Genomic DNA, 18,289 nt, shown 5'->3' on the forward strand with positions numbered 1-18,289 from the left:
AAGAGGGACCGGCTCTTTGAGATGAAGTTCATCCTGAAGCAGATTTCAGGCTGATGGCGCTGAAATATGAAACGCTTTTCTACCAAATTTAGTGCAAACTCTGGGCACAGCCAATTAAAAAACGTCCTGTGAACACAGCTGATGTACGACACTGTAGGCTTCTGATAAATGAGAGAAAATCAAATAAGGAGGAGATAGTTTTAGTAAGGCCTTATAAATGAAAAGATGCCAGAGAATCTAAGGTCGCACGGAAAGAGAAAATCAACCAACCAGATAAAATGAGTTCCAGCTACAGCTGCGATTACTTAAGTATTTCTGCTGCTGCAGTCATATTTTGGTTGTTTAAGTGTTTTAAATGAAAATAATGATAGAAAATTATTGTGATGCGTTTAGAGATACAATCAGTTAATGTGAAGCCAGCGGCAGGAGACCTAAAAGTCACAGACCACGATGAAACTGACAGTTCAGTTTAATTGAGCAGATTTCTTTGTAGTTCCTGCCCACAGTGGAGAAATGACTGATGCAATTCTGTGTAGGGCAACTAACAGTGACACAGATAAAAAGATCTAGTTTCAAGTCACGATGGGAAGATGGGACGATTCACAGAGGGTGGACAGAGTGTCCCTGAGCCAAGAATTAAAAAAAAAAAACATTTATATTTCAATGCAGGGATTTGCATTTGGATTGGATTGTCACATTTATGCCACAGTCATTAAAAATAAGTTATACTGGAGTTTAAAAAGAGGAGGAATCCTTTTCTTCTTCATAAGTTCAGCACAATAATAAAAGGAAATTAGTTTTCAGAGCCACACGCAGAAACCAAAATGAGAAAAACATTTATTTCAGGTTATAGATTTTAAGTTGGAGCAAAGCGGCTCATTGTTTACTGAGGAGCGAAGTGGAGATGTCCAAACTGCTGGGAAACGTGCGAGTATGTGGCAGGTGAGGGTGAACAATGGTTTACTCACCTGAGAAGAGGAAGTTAGCTCAGAGGAGTTCAGGTGGTGGCGGAGGTGGAAGAGGGCACACAGGGAGGTTGGTGGGGTTTGATTTTTCCAGGGGAATCCAGGTTAGGTATGCATAGAGTGTAGAAGAGGTGAAAGCAGAAGGTTCAGCTAAATAAAGCTGGGGCTGTTCCTGCTGAACACCAAGGCTCCCACGCTTGATTCAGGAGGAGAAAAAGCATGACAGGTCACATCTGAACAACCTCCCTGCCTCATTCAGGCTGCATCAGCAGACTGTTTTAGTTGGCCTGGCGTAGCTTTGAAACAACGCAGTGATACCAGTTCAACGTGGAAGTAGTGGCTCCATGTCTCCCCCGCACAGTCAGTAATATTTAAAGGATGTCGAGGATTTGAGCATAAGAGAACAAGGAAATGATGTTCACATGGTGCGTGCAGGACGCCTTGTTTACTCTCTGATACAAGGTACAAATAGTTTATTATGAGAAATACCGTTCCTCAGTTTCCAACTGAACTAATCTAATTATGATTCTGATGCCCTTTTCTGTAGCAAAGGAAGAAAGTCTTCTTAACAAGCAGTTAGAACTTAGATAAGGGTCTGCCTCATGATGTCCTGGAGTGAAGCGTTCCCAGAAAACACCTTCAGTGACATGAGTCCAGGCGGAAACATGGCATCAGAGCTACCGCAGCTGAATATAGTGGAAAGCTGTGGGCTCACTGTGCCAGATCCCTCATTATAACCTGAAGGATAACTGCATAAAATGTAATAAGAAATATGATGCTAGAACAGACATTGATGGAAGTGAGGGTGATGGTTAGGAGGATTTCCAGCCCAGATTTATCCTCTGCGCTCCAGGACAATTGTCAAAAATAACAATAAAATGATGCAAATAGCTGCTCAACACATAATAAAATGATCTCAGTGCTTGAGATTGTTTATAAGACTATTAATATTTTTTAACATGCCATTCTAATAAAATGTAAACGAAACAGATTTTTAAACTCATTACGCACCGGGATGTTTAGAAAGATGCCTGCTTCGTTTCCTTCTTGATTGAAAATCTTTTTAGATGTAAATGTAAAAAAATAAATAAATTATGTAGTGTTTGTTTCATCACACTTGGGATCTGTTGGGATCCATTCGCGCGGGTCTATCTAGAAACAAAACTGGGTTTTTACAACAGAGCAGCCAGCAGTCACGGACTCTACGTGGAGTTTCTGTTGCAGGCCGCAGAACTTGTGGAGATGCGACACTTTCAGCGCAGATAGTATTTTCGTCAGACTTGTGGTAACGACCACAGAGCCGTTTACCTCCTCAGGACGTGTTATATAAAAAGTTTAACTTTAACTCGCGTTATAATGTCTGCCTTGATTGAGTTTAAACATCAGTGATTCGCCCCAATAAACAGTCTCGGTATGTTGAAACAATCCTGTACGCCGGAGATTTGTCATTTTAACCGAACAATAAAGTAACGGCGCAACTCTAGTCGTTTGGAAATGAGACGGAGCGGCCTGGATCCTGGATGCGCTCCTCCTGCTGAATGCGCGCTCCCGACGCTGGGAGTGTAATTTCTGTTGAGGATAATGATTCATTTTGGCACACCTGTGCGCTCCGGTGCGCATATATGAGCGCCGTTTATGTGTTCAGTCAGGCAACAGCAGAAACACTTCTAATTATATACATTTATTCACTTATTATGATTTTGTATCATTAGTTATCTATGTGGGAGTGGATGTTTCAGCCGTGGATTGATCTGATCTGATGAGACACTCTCCCTGGCTCCGCTACACCTCGCTGCTGCTGTAGAGCGCAAACCGCAGAGAGTTTCCTTAGAAGAGCGCTATTCCGTTTCCGCGACTGGGCACTATTCTCTCATTCATTTCTCCGAACAGTGTGTATTTATTCACGCTCGCCTCTGATTGGCTGGCACTCGTTGGCCCTTCTGCAGCGTCAGTATTCACCAATAACTCCGCTTTGATGGCGACGAGCCCGCTTTGACACTCGGCACGGATGAGGAAATGTGTTTCCCCCCCCTCTTTGCCACTGACCGGGATTCGCAGCAGACCCTCATGACTTTTGTGACCTGCTGACATCTTGGTAAGACTGCAAACATCCACTTCCTCATTGTAAAAGCCGCTCTAAAGCGCCGTGCAAATGTTGGGTTCAGTGTGCGCTGCCGTTCCGCTGAATGGAAGCGTTATTATGGTTCCAGCAGAATAAATCCATCCCAGATAAACGCTGTTAATGCGTTTTGACTGGCAGGAGAAATAATTATCATGCAGCCTCGGTTAGGAAAAGGAGGAAGTGTTTCTTCATCTTGGTTTGCATCAGATTTGTGGCGTCACGTTTGTTCCTGCACGCATGCAGTGATGGAAAGTAATTAGCTCTTACTATTGTGTGCGTAAAGACGAAGACAAGGAAATTATGCTTTAATTTTAGATGCAACAGCATAAAATAAGCACCGAAAAAAATCCTCCTCCAATAGGAAATAAAACACATGCGCGCATGTTTCCAGCATCCTTAGAAGTGGGACAAACTCAGGACCTTCTGGAGCTGATTATCCCACTTTACCCACGCAGTAAATGTTCAGACATTGTGTGAAAACTGTTTTAGATTTAAGTTTTCCGCCTTGTGCAGATTAAATCTCACCTGTTAACATATAAAGTCTAAGTTACATTCAGAGCAGGACTAAAAAAACACTGTCAAGATGTTTCAGATGATAACTTCAAAGCAATGGGCGAACACATAAACGTGATTAATAACCAAAACAGTCTGCCATCATTTCCTCAATATATTTAATAAATAAATTCACCCAGAGAAATCAGATTAATGATTCAGTTCCTTTTTGGAGATGCAGAGAAGACTGGCTCCTAACTGTACTGACCGATGGGAGAAACTCTGGGATTGGAGGCAACTTCTTCCAGCTGCCTTCTCTGTAACCTTTAGTTAGAACAGCATAAATAAATTTACCCGTTTTACAGTGTGGTCGAATAAAAGCAACAAACTGAAGCTTAAAGGAGGACAAGAGAGCAAAACCTTCTAATAATGTCTGATTTTTAACGGCTAATATTGTGTGAGCTTTCATTAAAACACGAGGATCACAAAATAAATAATTTATTTTAAAGTTTTATGTTGTGTTGCACTAAATTCATGATGGAGACAGGATTTTATGCCCACCAGTAACGGGGCACAAAGGTGCAGGTTGAATTCCCTGAGAGACACGTGCTCTGACTGACATCCTGATCCAGTTTTACTTCACTGTAACTCCAGCATTTGTTGGATTTATTTAAATTTATTTAGCTCTATAACGCTTCACATGTTTAATTATCAGCAGCGCACATGTAAATGTGTCTACTCTGCAGTTTATGGTTTGTTTTTATCCCCTAACGTCATCAGTATGAGCCACAGTCTGACAAACTTTATGCGTGGACTAAAAATCAAGTCTGTTTAATTCAAGATTGTATGATTTTTAATATTTCAGTAGGTCTGGGTGTCGATTCATATTTCAAGAGTCGATTTGATTTAGATTCTCAACATTTAGAGTCAATTATTTTCTATCCGATCCAATCTCCAATTGAATGGCTGCTATTAAAAACCTTTTTTTAGCTCTTGCCTGATTGAATGCATGTGGAGATATGCAACATGTCGATTCTAGTATTGTTATCAAGATTGAGCAGCAAATGAATAAAGTAATGGTAGTTCATAAGGACCAAACCCTCTCCCTTGTTGAGGCAATTGCTTTTAAAAAAACGCTGATGATCCAAACAGATCCAGGATAGAAAACAGAGACACCAAAAATATCTACAGCTGCTATTTAGACACTAAACTGGTGCATTATTAAAAAATTCACCTCCTGGAGTGGAGAGTGAGCCTTAAATGCAGACGCTTAAAAATGCCTTTAATGTGGAAAATGCTTTTTCTTTTTAATCAATATTTGGTTGTATGAATCAATCTTGGGGATTAATATAAGAATTGATTAATAATTTTAAAATTGATTTTTTTTTAACACAGCCCCATGTTTCACATTCATCTTCTTATTTGAGTTCATTTGCTTTCCATTGAAACTGCTTTAATTTGCCCCAGTAAAGATAAAATTAATAGGTTTGCTAGCTGTCTAAATGAATTTTATGTTTTTTTTTTTTTTTTTAGTTGTAGTTATTTCGGTTTATTCTGATTAGAAAAAGTCTTTCTTCTGTTTTTTTTTTTTTTTTTTTTAAGTTTGGCAGTTGAATGAAGAAGTCAGCAGATGACTGAAAGACGAGTCATAGAACATCTCAGGGCGGCTTCTTCCTTCACAGTCACCTTTACAAAATGTCACTTTAAACTCTTCACTGTGCAGAAAATAAGCTTCTCAGAGGTGGAGTTAACTTCTCTGCGCTCAGATGCTTCTGGGGATGTTTAACCAAGCAGTGGAAACGTGGACTGGAGGAGAAAAGACGAGTATTTTCCTGCATCAGGCCCGCTGCTCCGTTGTCCTCTTTTCCATCAGCCCACGTCCAACAACCAGGTCCTCTGGAGGTTTCAGCAAAGCTCGTTTCTACTTCAACAACACTGGATTGTAAAAAAAAATAAAAAATTACTGACTTTTGAGCTCCAATTTATAATGGAGTAAAACGTGAGCCCATCTGTTCAACAGATGATATTATAATTTTAAACCGATTGGCAGAAAGAGAATTAAGACGTCAGCTTGTCAAAGTCACTGGAGCCGTCAGTGTGAGGGGATTATAAGAGAGCCTTGCTAATGCTCCTCATACCTCACAGAAAAAGGGGGCAAAATTTCCTCTGAGATGAGAGGAAGTTTAGAAAAATACCCTTTCTAGGTTTGGTGGCTGAACTCCTGAATCAGTTTTTAGGAGTTCACTCCTCAGTGAAACACCAGGTGATTTTTTTTTTTTTTGGTGACCTTCTTTTCCTGCATCATCACCAGTCATAAAGACACATAATGACATCAGAATTGGCCACAGTGACGCTTAAACACGTTGTTTGGTGTCTTTGTTTGTCAAAGAAGACAAATTTAAGTTTTTTTTTTTTTTTTTATCGTTCTTTTTGTTCGTCTCTTTTCTGAGTTGCTCAGATCACACGTTCGCTTTGTAAAACTCTCTGGGGCCTTTTAAGCGCATTTAAATAAAATCCAATTAGGAACTATGTAGTTTTAAATTCTTTAATTATTTAAATCTTTATTACTATTATTTAATGATTTAAATCGTTTAATTGTGAGTTAACTTTACTTAATGGCTGTACCTTCCTGTGGGGGGGGGGGGGGGGGGGGGTGGGGGGAAGCTGTGGGGAGCCTTTTGTTCCTTTTTCTGCTTTGTGCCAACATGGCGGCTCATGAATTGTAACCTTACATCGGTTTGACACCAGAACACTTGTGTGGTTTTCATGGATTTACCACAGCTTTCCTTTTCAACTGGAAACTGATTGTCGTGTAAAAACTAACTTCCTCTGCCCGTTTCTGCAGATCCAGAAGCGGCGTGTTGATGTGGAGACGCAGCCCCTGGCAGGAAATGCTCCGGTCAGCGCAGGACGCCGGCAACGTCTGGCGCTAAATCTCCAGCTGAAGTAAGTGCAGACTCCTTCGCTCACAGCGCGACTGGCCTGTGAGTCAAAGCGTCTGGAAGCGCGCCACGTCCGCATCTACAGACGTTTACTCAACGCAGACATAAACGCTTCTGTGAATTTATTGCTTTTAAAGAGGAATTTGCACAGTTTACATCCCAGAGTCTGAGTGATTATACAGCAAAGCCGCCTCGATGAGTTCAGAAAACAAGAAGTGGGTGGAGGAGTGCGGTTTTATCTCTCTACTCCACAGGAGCGTAGAAACACTCACCGGCCACTTTGTTAAGCACACCGTGCTAGTTCTGGGTCGGGTCGTCTTTGGCTTTCAGAGCTCTCAGTTCTTTGTGGCACAGACTCAACAAGATGCCGGAGTCAAACTGATTGCATAAAGATCAGCAGGCTGTCTTAGAAAAAGAGGGAGAAAACACAGAGAGGGGTCAATGATATGTATGGTTGGTATGATTCTGGCCGGCTCTCTGCTCCCCTACTGTCCTGTAGCATCTCCTAATTCTTGTTACCTGCGGTCCTCTGGCAGCAGCTCCAGCCTGAAGATCCAGAACTACAGCTCCGTCTGGGACGATCTCTGGAACGCCTTATAGGCCTGTAACGCTAACAAATTTAGCTGGACCATAGTTATTTTCTAAAACTTACTGCAATAAATCACGTTATTGTCACTTGGACACCTTTTTCAACTAATGTGATAGCGCCATAATAACGCAAGTACGTCATCTGGACCTGCCGGCTCAGACAAACTAAGCGTTTGGCGTCATTTGGTTTAAATCCCAAAAACTCTGATTCTGCAGCGGTCGTGTTTAGCCTTGACACCAATTTAATTTCTTTTCAAACCAGCGTTTCTCTGGCTCTCATTTTAACTTTGAGCCTAACCCAGGGGTGTCAAACTCATTTTGGTTTAGGGGCCGCATTCAGCTTAATCTGATCTCAAGAGGGCCACACGAGTTAACTCATTGCAAGATTAAATAGAACTAATAAATGTGGACTTGTTGCTTTTTATATTAAGTTAATTTCACTTTTACACAATATATTATGAATAGCGTTTTTAAGAAAAGTATGTGCAATTTCAACAATACTTTTACTCAGTTAAACATTTACTTAAGTGCATTATGCATAAGAACTGATCACAGTGATAATACAATGTTGAAAAACATTTATTCACATTTTTTGGAACTTAAAAACACTGTCCTGCATGACAAAATACATCAAACAGATAAAAATTAAGAAATGATTTGAATTTTTCCACACCTGAAGCTTAATCTGCTAATTAAAACACAGAGCCCCTCGTGGACAATATAGGAACTGCATATTTTCAATTAATTGAAGTACATGTTTTTTTCAATAATTGTTTTATCATTCTCTTCCTTTTATCTTGTCCACTTGTGAAAGTCAAATCTGATGAGCTCTTTGTGGCATCTTATTGCCACATTGCCAGACAGGACACTGGAAAAAAATAAAACTAAAAAAAAATTATTATTTTTTTTTTTATATATAATGATAATGCATTTAGCCACAGGGCCGGACTAAATTTTTCGGCGGGCCGGATCTGGCCCGCGGGCCGTATGTTTGACACCCCTGGCCTAACCTGACACAAGCTGGGCTTCCCTCACTGCATTACTCAACTTCTGGATGGATTCTGGTTTCTAGAGCTTCTGTGTGGGTTCCCTCCTGCCAAGCTCCAGGTAACACCAGACGCTAATCTAGTGCCAAGACAACTAGTCTGCCCAGCTCAACACAGGGGACAAAGCTACTAAGCAGCGGTTCTTCAGACGCCTCTGCCTTTCTTTGAGGCGTCTCCAGCCTCCATTAGCGCTGCACCAATGTCATCGTCCAAGGTTCCCGCTCCTGAACTCAAGCTCCGTCTGGGACGACCTCTGAGCCACACGTGAACTTTTGCTCTGCACTGCATGCGTTTTGTTTTAGTATTATTATTATTCTCACCCTCTCTCCATGGCCCCTCCTCCCATCCAACCTGTCTGGGTTGAGTTTTGTTGAATAACATCTATCCCTATTTCTCTGTTAGCCACTACGCCACAGATCCTGTCCAGCTTTGCTGCAGTTACCGACCTAGATCTGCTACAGAGCATCTGCCCAGTGTTGCCTGTGTGCCCCATGCCTAGTGCCGTCAGCGTGTTTACCTGCTTCAGGGCTAGTTCATTTCACACTGCAAAAAGAGAACTAAAAGTAAGTCAAATTTTCTTGAAATGAGTGCATTTGCGCTTGATTTGAGCAGCTAAATAAGATGATCTGCCAACCGAATAAGATTTTTGCACTTAAAAATGGAACAACTCATCTCCATCATCTTATTTTCAAGTAAATATATATATAATTATCTGAGTTTAGGAGTAAAAACACAAATTCTATTGGCAGATAATCTTGTTTAATTGCTCAAATCAAGGACAAAAACACAAATTTCCAGAAAATTTGACTTACTTTTAGTTGCCTTTTTGCAGTGTATAAATAAAAACGCAACACTGCCAGCATTGAGTATCGGGTTTTCAGCCTTGAAGGGCACAAATTCAGTCCATTTATAATTGTATCATTTACAATTATAAATGGACTGAGTTTGTGTACTGCGCCAGTAAAGCCACTTTAACGCAGATCAACTGAGCCACACACTTTCATGCACCAGTAGACGTATCGGTGGTGATTACTTTTCACCTCCCTGCTGCGCTCCACAAGGATATACAGCAACTCTTCAGTTTTAAGGAGGATGCTCCATATGTTTGTCTGTTTTTCACAGGAGTTAAAACTCTGACACAAACCTCTCCTTTTGATTTTTTTTTTTATCTTTTCCCAGCTCTAATGTAAAACAAAAGCTGGACACATTGTTTATTGCCTTTTATTCGTTGTGTGTACCTCAGGAGTATGTCCTGAAGGGAATGCTACCACGGTAAGACGCAGTGGCAATAAAGAATCTTGAATTTTAAAGCTTGTTCTGTAACCGCTGCTCATCTTTGGTTAAATCTGTGATTTGTGGCTTTATTATTCATTATCATTCATTATGAATAAATAGGTGTAGTCAAATGTTTTGTAAGCTTTGCAGAAGAGATTTAAGTGCTGTTAAAGTATTATTTTTTTTTCAAATTAAGAATGGCAGACGAATATTTAAATGTATAGATTTTTCTTTTTATGCTCATTTCTAACCAGAAACTTAATGAAACTGTTGCAGGAGAACACGATGTGGGCGCTTGTTTTCCCAGCCTTCATCTGTGGTCTGTGGGGTCAGTTTTTACGCACAGTAATCCTTTATTATTTTTATTCTAAGGTTATGCAATTTAGATTATAAGTATGCATGAAAAACAGTATTAACGTTGTCTCCTTTCCAAGGGATGTGTGTCACGAAAGGCTCTGTGGTCTACAGGGCCAAAGAAAACGAGACCGTCACCGTCGAATGGAGCCTTCAGCAGGAAACTGATTTACCTCTGATGAACATGATGTGTGAATTTCACTCTGACCCTGTAAAGATTGTGTACGAAGCAATAGGAGGCTCTTTTGGGTCTCCAGATGAGCAGTTTGTGGGCCGGGTTCATTTTGACAGAGACGCTCCCAGAGAAGCAAAGATCAGACTCAAAATGTCCCGACTCAAAATGGAAGACTCTGGGAATTACTGCTGCTACTTGAATGCTAATTATGACAACGTCGCTTGGAAGTGGGGACTTCAAATAAAAGGTAAAGACTCAAAATTCAGGTGATTTCGTACAAGACATGAAAAATGACACTGTTTTTTTCCTTACAGAATACTTTGATCTGAATGTCACGGCTGGAGGAAACGATGATCTGTCAAACAACACCACTAGCTACCCAACCACTCCAGGTCAGTGGATTTCAGACTTAAAGGATAAATCACCCCCCCAAATCGACTTTTCTTTGCTAATAAACTGTTGGCATGGTTGTCTTATAGTGCTAGCTGTATTTCCTGGTGATTATTTTTGACAAATTACTGCATATTTGATCAAATCCTGCTTTACTTGTCTAAAACCGTCAATGTTGCGCCCTCCAAAGGTTTAACGGGTGTCTTACATTGAATTTCAAATCAATATTGATATTGGTTCAAAAGTTTTTCTGACGTAATTTGGGGAAACGGACGTATCATTGGGGTATAAAAACCGATCCATCTTGTGCCTCCATAGCGAGTTAGAGTTTGGGTGGTGAGTTTTGCGGACCATCAATCGAGTTTCAGGTTAAAGATTTATTAGCTTAGCATTCAATTAGTTTATTTAGCTTCTTTTTTTTAGCTTTTGCTTGTAGCTTAGCCCTCACCCCCCACTCATTTCCTGGGCTGCCAGTCACCGCCTCCTCTTGGCACATTTTTCAAGTATGAGACTGGTATGGGGGTGAGATACACTTTAAAGGCTAGAATTAGTCCTAAAATTTTTCCAGGGCCATTTACGGTCCTTGGAACAATGTTGTTAGTCCCCCGACAGCAGTTCAGAATCTGTAGTTCAAAATGGAAAAAGTTTGGCCCCCCTGGAAATGGAACTGATGCAGATGGAAACTTTTTGTTACCCTTTAGGACGAAATTTCTATTCTTACATGAAAAAAAATGTATTTACAATTCAAAGTATTGCTCTTTTGCTAGTATTATTTTTTGCTTTGCATTTTAACATTATAATAAATAGAACCATAATCCTCCAGCGTATTTTAGCTTAGACAAGGACACACATATTCATTAAATGTACCTAAATACAACAAGGGTTCTAAAAGATACTTCTTGATTTATGTTGCTGGTAATAGACTAAAAACTTTTTCTAGACCAACAAAATGGAAAACATTCGACCCAAAATGTTTGAATAGTCCCTTTTCCATTGCAAGACCGAGGATTTGGTTTCAGTGGTGTCAAAAGCACACACATTTGTTACTTAAGTAGAAGTATAGATACTGCAGTTTAAAAACACTCTGGTAAAAGTTGAAGTATGAGACTCTGTTTTCCAATGACAGATGAGGTCTGAAGGTGTTCTTTCTTGCCTAAAATCTTAAAACTACTTTTCGTGGTAAAATTTGGGTATAAAATCAGTAGATTTTTAAACTCATCTCCTAATTGCTCTTTACTCCTCTAATTGCGAACTGTTTTGCCATGCAGCACAGAACCCGACCCATTGACCAAAGACCCAGGCTTGTTGAAAAGTACTACCCTCATACCAGGACCTTTTTGGTGGAAATGGAAATGCATGCTGGGCTTTCGGAAAAGGATGGGGCCTATAGTCATGATCCCAAGGCATTGGTTTTGGTTCTTTTTTGTGTGTTCGCCTCCCCCAAATGCCAGTTGAAGCTATAGTTGTTAATCCTGTTAAGAAACACTCTTTGTTATGCTGGGTAAAATTGCCATTCCAGTCTGAAAGTAATTAATGCATTATGTATTCACAAAAGGAGGTAAAAAAAAAAATACTTCTCCGTAGGAGATGGAGGCCTTTAAAAACTAACCAATTTTTGCTGTCCGGTCCAAAGGGCATTGACTTGTCAGAGTTTTAGTCCTGCTCTCACCCCTTCTGTCCCTCAAGTTACAAGGGAATCACCTTATCTATTGGTTGTCCCCACGCCCGCCGACAGGGGGGGGACAAACGGGTCAGTTGTCCCGGGCCCAGACAGAGGGGGGGGGGGGCCAAAACGGACCCTCTGATCATTAAAATAATGCTTCTAACTGCAGCAGCAGTCTGTGTGTCCCGGCTCACTGCTGCTCCCCCTCCCCTCTCGTACATGGCTCAGTGGCGCCAGCCAATCAGCACGCAGGCTCAGTCTGTCCCGCCCACTCAGCTTCTCTTCACTCAACACACAAACAACCGCGCGGCTCCTGTTGAGACTGGGAGAGAGACAGCACAGCGGAAAAGCAAGAAGAGGGGAATAAGCGGCGTTTGGCTTTGAAATCAAGCTGTATGTTCTGTAAAAAGCCGGTTAAATGCAGTGGAAACACAACAAATTTATCTAAGCACGTGAAAACCCATGAGCAGGAAAATATGGAATAACAGAAAAGGAGACGAAACTTCTCTCATTGCCCCGACAGACCCACAGACTGACGTCACTGACTGAGGCGTTTCAGTCCTTCAGAAAACATCCAGGTGGATCAGAGTGTTCATCTTCAGCAGCACTTCATGTTAACTTTCAAAGTAGATATTATCTATCATATGCTACTGGAGCCCACAGAGAAAATGTAATTAAGACCTTTTAAAAACCTTTTAAGAAGTACATATATACAATTAAAAAGTTTTATTTAGCTAATCCTTTATTTATCTCACGATGGGGAAATTTATAGGATTAAAGCAACAGGCAGGTGCACACAACACAGACATAATTAAAAAAGGATTGAAAAATATATGAGGTGGATTAGGAAGAAAAAAAATTCATATTATTATTATTATTATTATATAATTGTAATAATAGAATAGAAATCACAAAACCCGAAAGGTCAACAGTTTCATGATACATCAAGCTAAAATGTCAAAAGTATCTGTGACTGTTGTGCGTTTAATGGCAAAAAGAAAGCCTTTCTCAGAGATTCAGAGGGCAGAGAATTCCCAAAGTATCTAACATATTCTACTTCCTGCAATGGAAGGGAAAAAAATTGTTAGGGACTGGCTAATATACAGCAGGTCAAAAAAAGGCCATATTTTGACGGCAGTGCTGCTGTTCTCTAATGAAGAAAAGATCATCTAATGCACTAAATTCTATAGATGGGTTGAAAATATCCAGTATAAAATACAGAGATTTTCAGGGCATGAAGTATACAGTTAAGTTGACTTGTGTGTGTGTGTGTGTGTGTGTGTGTGTGTGTGTGTGTGGTGGGTGTGTGGTGGCGGCAGGTGTAGGGGGGGGCCCCAAAAAGACTGTGTTGTTCCGGGCCCTAGCAAAGCTGTCAGCTGGCCTGGTTGTCCCACATGTCAATCAGTCTGACGTGATCACCAGTGTACGTGCTTGTTCCTTTTGATCCGCTTGCTGGCTGCGCCTGTGCACATCTAGTGTTTATGTATCGGGTTAGCTTAGCGGTTAGCTTAGCAGTTAGCTTCGGGGTTAGCCGTTCATTGTAGCTCCGCTGTGCTCACCGTATACTTTGAACATGGCTGAGAGCTGCAAGAAGCATTCATGTTTATGAGAAGAAGAGGAAGGTCTCAGTAGAAAGTAATATGACTAGAGGGGATTTGGGAGATTTTTTTTTTTTTCCCACGATCACCCTGAAGAGCGGAAGAGCAAGGTAAGATGGTCCTGCGCATGTGCTGTTATTCAAAAAGGAACTGCGGAAACTTCTGGAAAAATTCTACCATTGGGTCCTACTCTGCAAATCATGACTAGGAAACCGTACATCTTTCTTTTATTAAGGCAAACGTCTAAAGCCCTGTCTCGATCCACAACAATTTCTCCTTTTCCACTTTGTTTCAATAAAATATTGCATGTCTAATTTATTAATTAACATGTAAAAAATAATTGCCTTGTTACTAAGGCAGACCTTTGAACATCCATTTTCTCATGGCTTCAATATTCATCAATGCCATATTACTTCAACACTGTATTTATCACAGTGAGTCATTAGCAATTTTTCTAGAATCTGTAATGAGGGAAAATTGTTTCAAACATCTAACGTATATTTGAATAGAATAAGATAAAAAAAAGAACGTGCAGCACATTAGGATTTAGGATCTGAGTGGGGAGTAATAAACAAGCAGCATAGCGAACGGCACATCGATGCAGGGCGACATTGGTCATAAAAAAAGGATAAAAAAACAAGTGAGAATGTTAAGACTAAATCTACTGGCTGTCAAGAAGGTTTCCTGCATAGCCTTTGCATGTTCTCCCCGTTCATGTGTGGGTACTTTCTGGGTGCTCTGGCTTCCTCCCGCAGTCCAAGAACATGATTGTTAGTTTACTTGGTCTCTCTAAATTGCCTTTGCTGTGAGTGTGTACATGGCTGTTTGTCCTGTGTGTCTCTATGTTGCCTCTATGATGGAGTGCTACATACTGTTCTTTCTGTTTTTGTTTTTTGTTTTTTAGTGTTGCTCATGCTGCATGAGAAAATGTAAAAAAAAAGGGAACGTACATGACTGCATAAAACAGCAGAGCACAGCTCCCTAAAGGTTATGCTTGACACACGTACGTTCTGTGTGGAAATGAAACGTGCTGACACATCTGCAGCATTTGTGCGCCGCCCTTTGAAGTTGCACTTTTCTATGAGACTCTAGAGGGCAGTGTTGCGCTCCTCCACCAAGCATACTACACCCCACTACTAAAATAGTAGTTATTTTCACCATTTAAGACTCTTATTTTCCTCAAAAATAAGTCTTATTAAGTCCATACTACATCAAAAATGGCATAATATGGCCATGTGTAACGCGTGGATGCTTGACGCACATACGTTCCACGAGGAAATGAGACGTGCTGGACACGTCTGCAGCATTTATTCTCCGTGCAGCTCTTCCTCTGCAGTAGCACTGTTGTCCTAGACTCTATGTTGCGCTCCTACGCCCAGACTGATACAACCAATTACACAGAGAAGTAGAGAACATAGTCGTTTCCAACATTAAAGCCTCATGCTTTCTTCAAAGAGTGAGGTAGAAATAGTTACATTGCGAGTGCATCAAGCATAAAGCACGTTTAAAGTAGGCGTTAGACTGCGTCTGCATTTCTGTCTCAGTGGTCTGGACGTAAACAATGTTGGACCAGTTCCACAGCAGACTTTTTTCTCTTGTACTTTAAAATTTTCTCATTTCGTGTAATGTAAATTCATCTCTAGCGATTTAGATTTGTAGAAAGGAAATCAATCTCCGACTCTTTGTTGTAACGAAATGCTAAGCTGGCCAATCTGATCATTACGAAGCAACAGAATTTGTGGGAAGACTAAGCGAGGAAGTTGTGGAGTGATGTAATGGTTTCACATTTAGAAGTGAGGGAATTATTAAACGTGTGCGACGAGTAACTGTAGAGTAACTGTAAAGGGGGAAAAAATGCTGCTTCAGCTAGTCATTTCTCTCATGTATTTAACTAGATGCCGTCGCTACCAGTGGGAATTTCCCAACTTAAGTCAGTTCTCCAATTTTAAAATCTTACTAAGATCGCACCAATACGTGTTTCTTTTTTTTTTTCCTAGTGTGCCTATTAGATAACCTGATAAAGCTGCTTAAGAATTTAAAGTTTCAATTTTTGTGATTTTCGGAAACATTTCTGCTTTTTCTCCATGCAGATGCTGAACATCCTTCTACAGGACCAGACCAAAACATTCGATGGGGTATACGCTTATCAGTCGGTGCAGTACTTTTGGCTGTAGTTGTCTTTTTGTTCAGCAGAGCTCGAGCTCGAAGGAAGCTGAAGATCTACATCTGTCCAAACATTATATAACAGCTATGCTTTCTGTGACTCTGCCTTAGTCAGAGAAAAGGAGTTCACTCTAATTAAGCTTTCTGCTTCTTTAAGGATGGAAGCTGAATCAGTACTGCTCAAAACAGTTAAGAAATTACACACAGTTGTGGAAAACACTTAGCAAATTCTTTAAATGTGAGCGAATGAGGGGGAAATTTTGCATTTGAAGACCATTTTCAGAGGAGTGGGTGTTTCCGTTTCATGTGCTCCTACACCCCTCCAAGCCACACAGCATGCACCATGTCTGTGTTCATTAGCTACTGCAGATCTTGGTCCTGCTGAAGTATAACCAATGCACAGAAATCAAACCAACTCTAATTAACTAATTTCACCAGTCTATCTAAAAGCATCTTTTTTACACTGAATAACAATATTTTACCTGTAGTAAAAGAAACATCAATAATAATAATTAACCATTGCCGTTTTGGTCAATTAATTTACGCACCTCTGCTAATTAATCTTGATCCAGGATGTTTGAGTTGAGCTAATTATGTCAGTGGAACTATATGTTAATTAGTTCATTGAAGTGCAAATGTGATTCTTGTTGTTTTCTTGGTTTTGGTCCTCCTGTTTTCCATCCACTGAGGTGTGCAAACGATAAACAATAGATTAGCTTCTGTGCACCATTAGCTAATGTCTCTTTGCGCTTTCTTTGAGATGGACACAGTGCAAAAAGTGAAAAGACCGAAGAACACATTTCAAGTCAAAACTGCGATTTGATGCACTACAGGGCTGCAGGAAAATGTTTCATATTGAAAGTTCATTGACTTACTCTAATCAAGTGATGGATAGCGAGTAACTCCATACGTGGGTTGCTTATTACTGCACCTCTTGAGTGAATAATGATTCAATGAATCCACAATGTTATGGAAAAAAAAACGTTACAGTGTTACATTTTTAAACTTGAAAAAAAAAACACATGTTTTCATTGCCCCTGCTCAGACAAAAATGTTCATTTTTAGTTTGGTTGTTCATTCCCGTTTATCTGCAGGGTTATTGTAACTCTATGTTTTTCTAAGTGCTACATGTTTTTTTTTTTTAAATAAATAAAAAAAGACAACTACCTGATAATTTAAGAAAATTGTTTTTTGAGCTTGAATGTATATTTGATGTATATGCTCTTAAATGTAATAAACTTGAAATTGTCATCAAACTATGAAGTTTTATTGTGTCTAAAACTTTCTGAGATCTTATAAGAAGCCCACTAACCTCTGCATGTAAAGGTCACTAAACTAGTTCCTGACAGCCACAGTTTTTGGTATGGGCCATATTGGCAGCTGCCCAGGGTGGCATTAGAAAGGGGCTCCAAAACCATCAGATTAAAACATTCTATAACTTGTCTCTCCTGTTTGGATGTGTATTAATTTGGGTTGTATTGCGACACTGACTAATATTTAGTCATCTTCTGCGTGGGCCCCTCCCCGATCTCACTGAATATCAATTATATTTCAGCCATTTTGGAGCCAGTGAGGTCTAGGACATAAGGGTCTGAACCTATAATGTAGGTTTAAAGATGCACCCAACTTTTTCTTTTGTAAAGACCTCGCTCTTTTAAGCCTGTTACATGCTCCACGAGAAGCAAGACATTTGTTCTTGTAGCCATGCCCTGGGAGTTCTCGCTGCTGTTCTTGACACATCATCCAGGCAGAATGAAACCTTTAGGAAGATCACAGCATGTAGTAAATAATTAAATGACCGTAGATGTTTGCAGTTCATTTTTTTAAAAGCAATTTCTGTGTGTACGTGGTTGCTCTGCTACTTTCAGCTGCCCTGTGCTTGGCTCCGTCTCTACTCCTGCTTTCCTCAGTCTTCACGTTTCACTGAAAACAACATTTAAAAATTTTGTCCTTCTCTTCCTGCCATGTCTGCCATTGTGGTGTTGTGTTTGTCAACTTTCCACAATCTTAGCAGAGGTGGGACACAGGAGGCAGGACGTTCTGGGAAGTCAGCAGCTGAGTTTCTTCTGAGTTTTTAATAGTCAGAGCCATAATGAACTTTGTTCTTGCTCTTGCCACCTCGAGAACAAGAACTAATTTCTCGTGGAGTATAGGCTACGTTTACACTGCGACCCATGTCCGTCGTTTTCATGGCAGGTTGAACGGCCCACTTTACGATCTTTTCCACCTCAAAAGAATTTCATTTGTGCCACTTCCATAGACGGTATTAATCTGGATATATATCGGATATTTTTTAAAGCGTTCACAGTCTGAACGGCCATGTCCCATTTCATCCGCCGTTTATGTCACTCTCCTGGCTCCAACTACACATCCACACAGAGCAGTAGCATTTTTAAAAGCTGTGCTGCTTTTTCTGCTGCTTTTTCTCTGACCTTTCTTCCTCTTGCTCTGACGTGGTCTTAATATTGTCAAGGATCTTTTATTGTCACCATGTTTTAGTCGAGGCAGACACCGGC

General features: G+C 40.4%; 2 long non-coding RNA genes across 2 annotated transcripts; both read left to right on the forward strand.

The window, feature by feature from the left end:
* Positions 1-2,720: 2,720 nt before the first annotated feature.
* Positions 2,721-10,151, forward strand: LOC118565847. The gene is made up of 4 exons (XR_004932655.1): positions 2,721-3,060; positions 6,425-6,525; positions 9,707-9,758; positions 9,865-10,151. It is a non-coding gene; the product is annotated as an uncharacterized LOC118565847 (long non-coding RNA).
* A 9-nt stretch (positions 10,152-10,160) lies between these two features.
* On the forward strand, positions 10,161-16,555 carry LOC118565849. The gene is made up of 3 exons (XR_004932657.1): positions 10,161-10,206; positions 10,274-10,351; positions 15,701-16,555. It is a non-coding gene; the product is annotated as an uncharacterized LOC118565849 (long non-coding RNA).
* The last annotated feature ends 1,734 nt before the right edge of the window (positions 16,556-18,289 follow it).

This window comes from Fundulus heteroclitus, chromosome 14, assembly GCF_011125445.2.
Source record: "Fundulus heteroclitus isolate FHET01 chromosome 14, MU-UCD_Fhet_4.1, whole genome shotgun sequence".
Classification (NCBI taxonomy): domain Eukaryota; kingdom Metazoa; phylum Chordata; class Actinopteri; order Cyprinodontiformes; family Fundulidae; genus Fundulus; species Fundulus heteroclitus.